Consider the following 10,929-nt stretch of genomic DNA (forward strand, 5'->3'; position numbering starts at 1 on the left):
ACATATAAAGAGGTGGTGCAAGACAAAATACATGTACACAAATTATTCAATACCATAAATGTCTACAGAATCTTTCAATTACAGGCTTGACCCTTGAAAGTTATCTTATTAGTCCCCTACCGGTTTCACCGGAGGGGACTATAGCTTTCCTCTGCGTCCGTCAGTCCGTCTGTCCGTCCGTCCGTCCGTCTGTCCGTCCGTCCGTCCGTCTGTCTGTCCGTCCGTCAGTCCGTCTGTCTGTCCCACTTCAGTTTTCCACACTTTTTTCTTTATGCATTTGAGGAATAATATGAAACATGCTGAACAGCTTCAAAATGTCAAACTACAGATCAAGTTTACACTTTTGTAGCGTCTGATTGACATATTTTCGAGAAAATTAATTTTTTATATTCCAATTTTTTAATGTTCGGGTTCGTTATCGGGTTCGGTGTGTATTGAATAAACGAAGCCAGTATGTAGTCAGTAATAATATCGTGCGTTACTTGTACCATTCCTTTTCCTGTACCATTCCTTTTATCATTTCTAACAAACAAATGAATTCTATAAAATAGTGTCAAGCATTGTGTTGTAAATTTAATCGGCAGGTTTTTTTTGTATTATTATTACAATCGGGTTCGTTGTCGGTTTGGGCTGTTTAACTGTTTGGTTTGATTCGGGGTACAGAAGATGGTAGGAAATGATATTGTGCATAACAGTGCATTGTTTTCACAAATTTTTACCAGCGAATACAGAATAGACTTGGCGAAATTACAGGAGATGAAATAAAGAGTATTATTTTACCTATTTCCTATTTAATTTCTATATCAACTATATAGTTTTAATTTCCTCTGTTCTTTAATCTCTGATTAAAGCATGACATCTCGTTTACAATAGCTCTGAAATAGTTGTGTGCTTGGAAGCTTTCATAGAATAATACAAACCGATAGGGGACGTGTATTGCTTATGCAATACTCTCAGAATGCTTGTTTTGTCATGGGAACTTGACATATCCTTGGTATAAAACAATTTGTTAGTGTAATATATAATTAATCAATGCGTGAATGAAATTGTTACCTTTTCCCGATAATCTGAAATTTGTCTTCAATGAATGTAGTATATTTCATGAACTAGGTCTACAAGCTGTTAATTAGGAAATAGCTATCGTCGATTTATGATATCTAATTTGGGTACTGGGTTAAAAATTGTCACGTTTGTTGACATCGCGATCGGATGTCCAATCCCTTCCCATCTATAAGATGAGTTTGTTGTTATTCTGCTATGGATTGGCAGTGGATACAAATACGACGACTAATCCCGCAAATACCTAGGGTGAAGTCAAACGTCTCATCCAATCAATAACAATATTGTAAATTACTAACGATATTTGGCATCGCTATAATAACATCAAGATCTTAATATTCATTTCTTGATGATGAATTTCTAAAAAACATCAACAAATTTTCATTTGAAATGCACAAACTTTTAGAATACCTTGAAGGGAAAAATAAAATTTCCTTTTTTCATTCTCTTTTTATTTATTTTTTCAATCAAGCAAGAGTTATCTTTCTTATCGAAGGATTCGCAGACTATATCCAATATTGCATTCATTTCCGGTCTCTGCTTGGTATCCGGACATGCTGAACTTCCAGTGAACTGGTTCTCGGCCCACAAGGGGACAATAACCACCATGAAGAAGCATTTGCATTAACATTCTTTTTCCAATATTATCAAATGCAATCATACCTGTGCACTGTTAGAATTTATTTCAACTATGTCTTCAGTGTGTAAACCCTGTAATTGATATCAGTGGCGTAGCGCCCTTTACGCAAAAACGCAAATGAATACACAAGATTTTGCAAAGCATAGGTCTTATGATTTGAGTCTCCTATTGTTTGCACGTAAACAAATCGTATTGAGACTCCACTAAATTATAATCTGCATATTTAGTTTTCAGTTCTCATCGTAAACCATGCAATTACTACGATTCCGGAAAATACCGTCATTCTATACTTTACATTAAAATTAATTGAAAGTTCGTTTGAATCATAAATTAATATGGACGACCTATACCTTTGACTTTCATGTTATTGGCTTAAAGAATAATCTACAATAAACTTATTAGAATGAGATGAACAACTTTTAACTCCTTTCAAGTTTAAATATTCTAACTAAAATCTGAAAACACATCAAGTTTTGAGTGTTTGTCCGTAATTGTATTCTGTCAGTCTATACTTACATGTAATTTAAAGTCGGCGGTCGGATGATTAAAATTTTGACAAAGTCACAATACATTGTGATAAACTTGATCAAAAATTTGTCATTTAGGTAAGTATTTTACGGCTTGAATAATAGACCTGTTTCAAAAAGCCTATTATCTTTAGTCATATGCAGTTGGTTTCCGCTGAGGTATCAGTGTTTCATATATAATTACACATTCTTTTAAAATTCAACATTTCCCTTACACATACAGTATGTAAAATTGTAACATTTTGAGACAATATCTTATCATCAAAATCCTGTAAATCTAAAAGCTAAAACCTAAAATCCAAGAGCATCGGGGGTCTTGAAATTTTAAAGAAAATATTCGAAGAGTACCAGGTAAATAATGTTTGTCTCGGAATTCAGCAACTTTTGTTCATATTTATTGGAATCATAATACTTAAAAAAATGTCATATTTTTAAGGCTGTTTTGTCATTCAAATAACATAAAATCCAGGAGCTTCCGGGGGCTTCGCCCCCTGGGCCCCCACCACGGCTCTGCCCTGGACCCGCTGGGGGCCTCAAGGCGTCCCCCAGACCCCCTAACTTTTTTTGAATACAGTAGATTAAAAGGTAGCTACGCCACTGGATATTATTTGCATCAACTGTCTTTTTCCAATATTAGCAATTACTATAAGTATATGATATAACATATTGACTGGTTGTTAACCTATAGATCAGTTCACTAGTGTATCTCGTCACTAGTCAGCCTCCAGCGTATTGATTCTTACTGGCTTTGCTGAGCCACTGAGCGGATTCTTGTCTTGGTTTTACTTAGCTTATCCTAGGTATGGTTCTGCTTGGCTGTTTCAAACATCGTTCCGCTTGGCTGATTCCTGTCTTGGTTGGCGACCCATGAGCAGGCACTCGGCAACAAATGTGATGAACCTAGATGAAGTGCAAGTTGTCGCTCCTTACCACAAGGATCCCTTTCGCTGTCTAACATTATTCGTCTTCTGTTGATGCCACTTTTACAGTAATGAGCAATGTACTTCAATATAATTCTTACAATTTAAAGGACTTGGTGACCAATTTAGACTACATGGATCTGAAAAGAAGAGCTCAGTATAATGATGTAGGAAACAAAATTCATTAAAATTAAAAAACTTATTAATCTCTTTCAGCTTTCCTAGATAAAAATACTATACATGGTATTCACCGGCTATATAGTAGGATTTTTATGTGCATGGATCTTACTACAAAACTTTTTTTTCAAGGAGCCCTTAACAAACAATTTCTCGTCTGTAAAAACAGACTTTGAAAATAAGGTACTTTTTAAAGAAAAAATAAAATGCCTCTAATTTAGAACCACGTCTATACCATATAACAAAGCCAAAACTTTTGTTTTGGGGATTTTTTTTTCAAAGTTAGTAGTCTTGATGATGGAAAATGTTGATGTGAAATATATCGCACGCCAAATTCACAAAAATGAGCTTAACATAGTTTCACATTTGATAAATTAAGTTTATTGACTTTACTATAGTTTACGAACCGCAAACCATAGTTAACGATTCGTTAACTATAGTTTTCATCTGCAAAACTATATTTAACGGTTGTAAACTATAGTTTACAAATGATAATCTAAGGTTATCTGTCTGCAAATAACGTTAACAATATATAAATAGTGCCTGTTTGGGAGGGTAAAAGTTGAAATTGACACCCCGAGAAAGTCATTGTCAACCGACGCGAAGCGGAGGTTGACAATGGTGTTCGAGGAGTGTCAATTGCAGCTCTTACCCTCCCAAACAGGCACTATTTGTTTTATTATACTGAATGTCTTAAGGGTGTTGTTTACTCAGGGTTTGGGTTCTCAAATTCGGATTGTTATAAAGTTCACTGTAATGAGTAAAATTTGTTCTAAACAAAAAAAGTATTAATAAAATGAATTATTATTGACAAAACATTTGATATTTTTACTTTACTACGTAATTAGGCTCAAACAAAAATAGACTTTTAGTCAAACAGAGGAAATTCGGACTAAATTTTGCAGATTTTGTTTTCCTCTAAAACATTTTTGGCAGTACTCTAATATTGAAAGTTAAGATTTTATATTTTAGTCTATATAATTTTTCATATTTTCTGCTGGTTTTACCTCACTTATTCATTAAAATAATTGTATGGCACGAATTGCGAAAATATTAAAAAATGCTTAAAAACGATAAAAGACACCATATCTCAAAATTTTGATCATTGACCTCATATAAATTTTATGCCAACAGAATAAGGTCAATATAAGTAGTTCAATGCTATAAGTGTTTTTGTATTATCATCATTCAATTTTTTGTAAACTTAGATCAAAAATGGGTAGGAATTTGAAAACTGATAGAGGAAATTCGGACTGGAATATTTTTTCAAATTGTAGCTGAAATCTTAATGTTTTGTACCTATTTAGTGCCACTGCCATTCATAAAATGTATTACACTTTTTAAAGTGCTTTATTATTTGAAATATATTTACAATTAAGAAAATTTCAATTTGTTACTCAAAAAGTAGGTCATTGACCTACTTTTTTGAAAGTGAAAAATAACACTACAATCAAAGGTCTATAACATACAATAGATTGGGTTTCATTATCATCAGTGGAATTTTTTTTTATTCTGAGTAAATGTCATCCTTAATTCTAAAGAAAACTTTATGGAATAACGTGAATTCTATGGCGAACCGTAAACGCATAATTTACGCGCATGTGACAATTCGTTTTATTATACTTTCATGTTAAATACTGAAATCTGATTGGTTAAGACGCAGTTGGTAATCTGTTCTATTACCCTCAGCGTTAGCAACACACATGGCAACGGGTAACACTATATAAATAGTGCCTGTTTGGGAGGGTAACAGTTGAAATTGACACCCCGAGAAAACCATTGTCAACCGACGCGAAGCGGAGGTTGACAATGGTTTTCGAGGGGTGTCAATTTCAACTGTTATCCTCCCAAACAGGCACTATTTATTTTGTTATACTGAATGTCTTTTTTAAAATTTTTAAGAAAATTTTACTGCTTTTATATAGGAATAACGTGAATTCTACAGCGAACCGTACGCGCATAATTTTCGCGCATGTAACATTTTTTAATGTTACCCGTTGCCAAGTGCGTTGCTAACGCTGAGGGTAATAGTAAATATTATTAACTGCGTCTTAACCAATCAGATTTCAGTATTTAACATGAAAGTATAGCAAAACGAATTGTTGCATGCCCGTAAATTATGCGGGTACGGTTCGCCGTAGAATTCACTTCATTTCTATGAAAATGCAGTAAAATTTTCTTAAAAAATAAGACATTCAGTATAATAAAATAAATAGTGCATGTTTGGGAGGGTAACTGTTGAAATTGACACCCCTCGAAAACCATTGTCAACCTCCGCTTTGTCAACCTCCGCTTCACAAATGATGAATTAAGTTTATTGACTGTTAAAGCTGCTTTGTCCGATATTATATCAAATTTTGTGCACGTTTTTAAACGATGGTTATGCTTAGTATTTGTATAATAATAGATATTGGAGTAGTTTTCCCGTTCAACTACGCTTAATTTCAATGAAAAATTTGTTCATAAATAGGATATATGTATCGGGTTAATTCGCCTCATGTTAAAATTCACCCCTGATATCAAGAGGGATATGGTTGTATTACAACTTTGACATCGCTATAAATAAAGGTCGTAATGTTCAGACACATTACAAATAAACCTGTGTACGTTTTGTTCGTTAATATTTCTGAAGTTTGCTTTGTTTACAATCGATGCATAGCATGCGGGTTGAATAGCCCTAATCATTCGGGGGACGAAACTAAACAGTTCCCTTTTCTAAACATCCCATGATGCATTTTGGTTTGTTTTTTTCGTTTGCCCAAAGAGGAATTATTTTTATTTACTTTGAATATTTTTAACTTTGAAAGAAGACCGATTCTGCTGGTGTAAATAGGAGAAAGTCCATAACTTTTTAAGATAAATGGTTTGTATGGAAAATTATTTGATACTTTAATAACAAAAAAATCGGACCAAGCAGCTTTAACAATATTCTATTGTTAACTATAGTTTACAAACCGTAAACTATAGTTTACGATTCGTTAACTGTAATTAACGATCCCTTTATTATAGTTTTCATCTGCAAAACCATATTTTACGGTTGTAAACTATAGTTTACGAATGATAATCTAAATTTATCTGTCTGCAAATAACGTTAACAATCGATTTTGCTCATAAATCTAGAGTCAGATCTATAAAACTATAATTTGTCAAGTATAGTTAAGAGTTGTTAATCATAGTTTCACAATCGTAAAACTATATTTATCAGTAACACTATGTTTTGCAATCTCAAATGGTGGATTTTAGTGTTAAATTTAGTTTTACACTTCTGAAACATAGATGATCGCGTTAACTATGGTTTTCAGATGTGAAATAACAACCGTTAAACCTAGTTTATCGACTGTGAAACTATGATTAGCTCATTTTTGTGAATTTGTCGTGCCATAAATGTGCACTCATTACGCAGATTGTTTTGGGTTTTTTTTTCAAAGTGTGTTGACTTGGTCCTAAATTTAATGATATATTTTCAGGGTGCGTTAATTTTCATAAAGTGAATCGCAGCACGCGTTTTCAAAGCGATCGAAGAAACAGCTTTTTGTTGATAAGTCCTCTTTTGAGGACAATTGTTTTTCAGTGATACGAGATGTATGTTTATTATTCCGTGATATAATCTAGAATTAAGGTAGCTCCATACTCGTAAAACTCTTTGATGAAAGTTGAAAAACGGAACTGATTTCAATTTAATAGACTTATTTAAATTTCATCAATTATAAGAAAAACTATACATGTCAGATAAACATGAACTAAAGCATAATTTAGCATCAGAAAACCTTATTTTTCTTGTTAAAAGTAAAATACTTGTAGGCAGAAACTTGTTTATCTTTTTAAATTTTATTGGCAACTGTGTCAGAAAAGTAAAACTACAAACACATTTTAAAATCAATTGTTGGGATAAGAAAAATTATAGCATTTAGACATACAACTGAGAGAAAAGTCAGAAAAAGAGTTATTTCCCCTTAGCATAGATAAAATGTATAAAAAATTTGAAATTTAGGATAAAATCAAGCTGCGAAAATATCTTGAACTTAACAGTAACTCTAGTTACTTCTATGTGATTCTATTAACATAAGATATATAAAACTATCTGGCACAAACTAAAAAGAATTCAAAGTTTTACAATAAAGTATGACATAACAGAACCCTGGATCTACTTTAAATCTCTTATGAGTGTGCATTAAAATTTCCTTTAAACCTAAAGTCATCGGTATACTCATAATGCAGTTTTACGTCAGTATACAGCTATAGGTAATAAACATTACCTGTCGAATAAAATCCGGGAAAAGAGATCGAAGGGATGAACAAAACCCTGCATTCTTATGACCTAGGTAGAATCGGGTCTTGACAAGATAGGATCAACAGGTTTTTTTTAAATACTTTGAATTACGTAAATTTTTTGAACCAGACTGGTATCGTACGCATGGTGTTGACAGCAAGATTTTGCAAAAACAAATAATAAGATTCGAACATGGTCAATATTAATGTGTTGTGACGTTATTTCCTGTAGAAACATGTACATTTTTTATGTGATACTTCTATCTATCTATCTATCTATCTATCTATCTATCTATCTATCTATCTATCTATCTATCTATCTATCTATCTATCTATCTATCTATCTATCGCTCTCTCTCTCTCTCTCTCTATCTATCTATCTATCTATCTATCTATCTATCTATCCATTCACCCCTATGTAGATTTCTTGTAATCGCAGACAGACAAACGGACTCTGTTTTGTATTGTAAAGGCATTAACATGTAGAATAACTTACATGAAAAACAGATTTTCTAAACAAATAATAACAACAACGATTTAACAGAAAAAAATCATATAAAATTGATGAATATTTAAACAAGAAACCTCAACAATCTGAGGTCTAAACATTTCAACATATCGAAAATTGATTTATTTTATCCTCATTCAAGAAACTCAAAATTCTCCACAACAAAATGATTTTTATGCTAAAAAGTTAGTAGTACGACCACGATATTTAAGTCATAGAATACAGTCTTATATAGCAGTCGAATCCTGGGTGATTTCTTTTTTTGTATTTTCAATTCCTCAAGCAATTCAATTATTTCAATTGCGTGATAAATCATTTGGAATAAGCTTTCTACAATAAATTTAAATTAAAGCAAAAAAAATAATAAGATGATATATAATTTGTGCAACTGTTTAAATCATTAAAACAAATTTTCGAACATTTGTGAATTAAATTCGATCTTTGGTATCAATTTTTTTTAGTTTAAAAGCCGATTTCCTCCAATGATTTTTTCTTTCATAACTTAATTAAACGACCAACCATATCATAGGAGATTTTAGATAGTTGAATTCAACCGATTTTCTCCAATTAAATTTTTTTTCGTAACTTAAAATTTTTATACGGTCGACCAAGTTATGGGGAATCTTAGATAGTTGTATTCTATTAACGTTGTACGGAAACAAAGCATGTGACATGATTTTAATTGGAAACTTTTTATTAAGGCAAACAAGAAATTGGTGCAATCTAGATATTAAACATTTTCGTGTAAAGTTTCTTTTACTGCTCCCTATGAACGGGTGTTTTGTATCCAGAAACTCACAGTAGATAGGAAGAGAATAATTTAATCTTTTGAAATCAACATGTATTGAATTTGTACAATCTATACATGAATTGGCCAATTATTAAGGTCTTCCGTTTCCAACGGAAGACCTTTCTATTATTGTGCGGGAAAAAAATTAAGATTATTCTTATTTTTCTTTTTTTTTTTTTGTTTCCTAGACGCGAACTTTGAGGCTTCATATCTTGCTCATTTCTAAACGGTTTTTGCTCAAATTTTCAGGGCTAATGTACTTTACAAAACACTTTCTTAAGCAATTCATAAAATGTAGAATTCCCTTTCCGTTAAAGAGTTATTCCCCTTTTAAATTTTTTTAGGGCCTTTTGTTTCCAGACAAAGGCTCCGAGACTATGATAGCAGGGAATGGGAATCCAACGAATTTGAATAACAGAGACATTGTAGTTGTGCACATCTGCTTATGTTTTTAGATTACGTTTTTTATTTAGGAAAAGGTAGGGGGTCAAAAAACAGGATTCAAAAAAGTGCAAAAATTTAGACATGTTTTCCTTTATATCTTTTGAACGAAAAAAATTTTGTAAAGACATGTAGAATAAAAGTTGTGCAAAATAACAAGGGCTTTCATTTGACACCAATAAAAAGGGGCTGGCCCCTTAAATTAAGGGCCAATGGCCCCTAAAAAATTTTGCTTAATAACTCAAAAACGGTTAGGATTTTGATATGGCTGTCGCTGGAAAAGTTGTTTGTTGGGATCTCATGAAGGTCGTTTCAATGTTATTTTGTAAGTGGTTTGTGTAGTATGAGTGTAAACAGCTTTACATGTTAGCATGTACCTGTTTTTATTTGACAAGTTAACGAAAGACTTTGTGCGTACAACTGGCATGAAGTTACCGCAGAAAGTATGCTGGTTTATACAGGAGGCATTAATTCATAAGAATTTTTTTTTTTAGAATACATGCTTTTTTTTAGGAGTTTAAGTCGTTGTTAAGTTCTTATAGTGCACAATCCTTAAAAACGGGAATTGGAAAACAAAACATTCTTTTTCTTTTCTAGTAAAACACAAAATATGGAATGAAAAAATATATGCATTACCTTTTTAATATAAACATCATGCATTCAAAATCTACCTTGAATCAGAGCTGTGTGTGTACCATTACGTAAGCTCTCCCTCGCCCGCGGCCGAGAAAGTCGGTCACCGTGGTCGCGGCTGGACTACCTAGCGGTCAGTGGTTATCTAATACACGAGAGTTGCGTCTCTCATATATGAATTTATTTAGCCGCGAACTCAAGAATTGTTTTAGTTTTGATTACACAAAATCTTTTGTGGATTAAACGATTGGATGTCAAGTAAGAAATACATGTAGTTCATTTAATTAATAAAAGCAATGTCATTCTCTAAAGCAATAATAGACATAGATCAATTGTGGGTTTTTAGTTTAAAATAAAGAACTTCTATTTGATAGAGTAAGGTCATTATACTGCAAACTTTTCAAATCTTCCTTGTTTCTGAGCTGTGCGTTTCTGTGCGTTGTACCTTTACGTAATCTATCCTTCGCCCACGGCCGAGGAGATCAGCCACGGCTGCATTACCTAGCGGTAAGCGGTTATTTAATACACAAGATTCGCACACCGCGACTTACACTTGCATGCATATGAACGTGTTTGAGTTAATATAGCCGTATATACAAGAACTGTTTTAATTTTATGTTATAAAGGTTTGTCCTACTTGTATATATTTAATTAAATATTTGAGTGTAAATGAATATTAATGAACGATGTTACTCCATATCGGAAAAATCGTTAGACATAAACTAATGGTTGGTTGGTTTATGTAAACTACTTTAAAAACTGTACAATTAATGTTTTAAATCAACACCCCCACCCCACCCCCCTCAAATATTAAACCTTTAAATAATGATCATCCCTCGCACATGGCTGAGGAGATCCGGCGCGAGTGGTTAAGTGATCCGCGGTCGGTTCGTGTTCTTCTACATGTACCTTATGACGCGTTTATGTTTCATATTTTGCACGCACACAACTTTATTTTATTATGT

This window comes from Magallana gigas, chromosome 5 (genome assembly GCF_963853765.1).
Source record: "Magallana gigas chromosome 5, xbMagGiga1.1, whole genome shotgun sequence".
In the NCBI taxonomy this organism is placed as follows: Eukaryota; Metazoa; Mollusca; class Bivalvia; order Ostreida; family Ostreidae; genus Magallana; species Magallana gigas.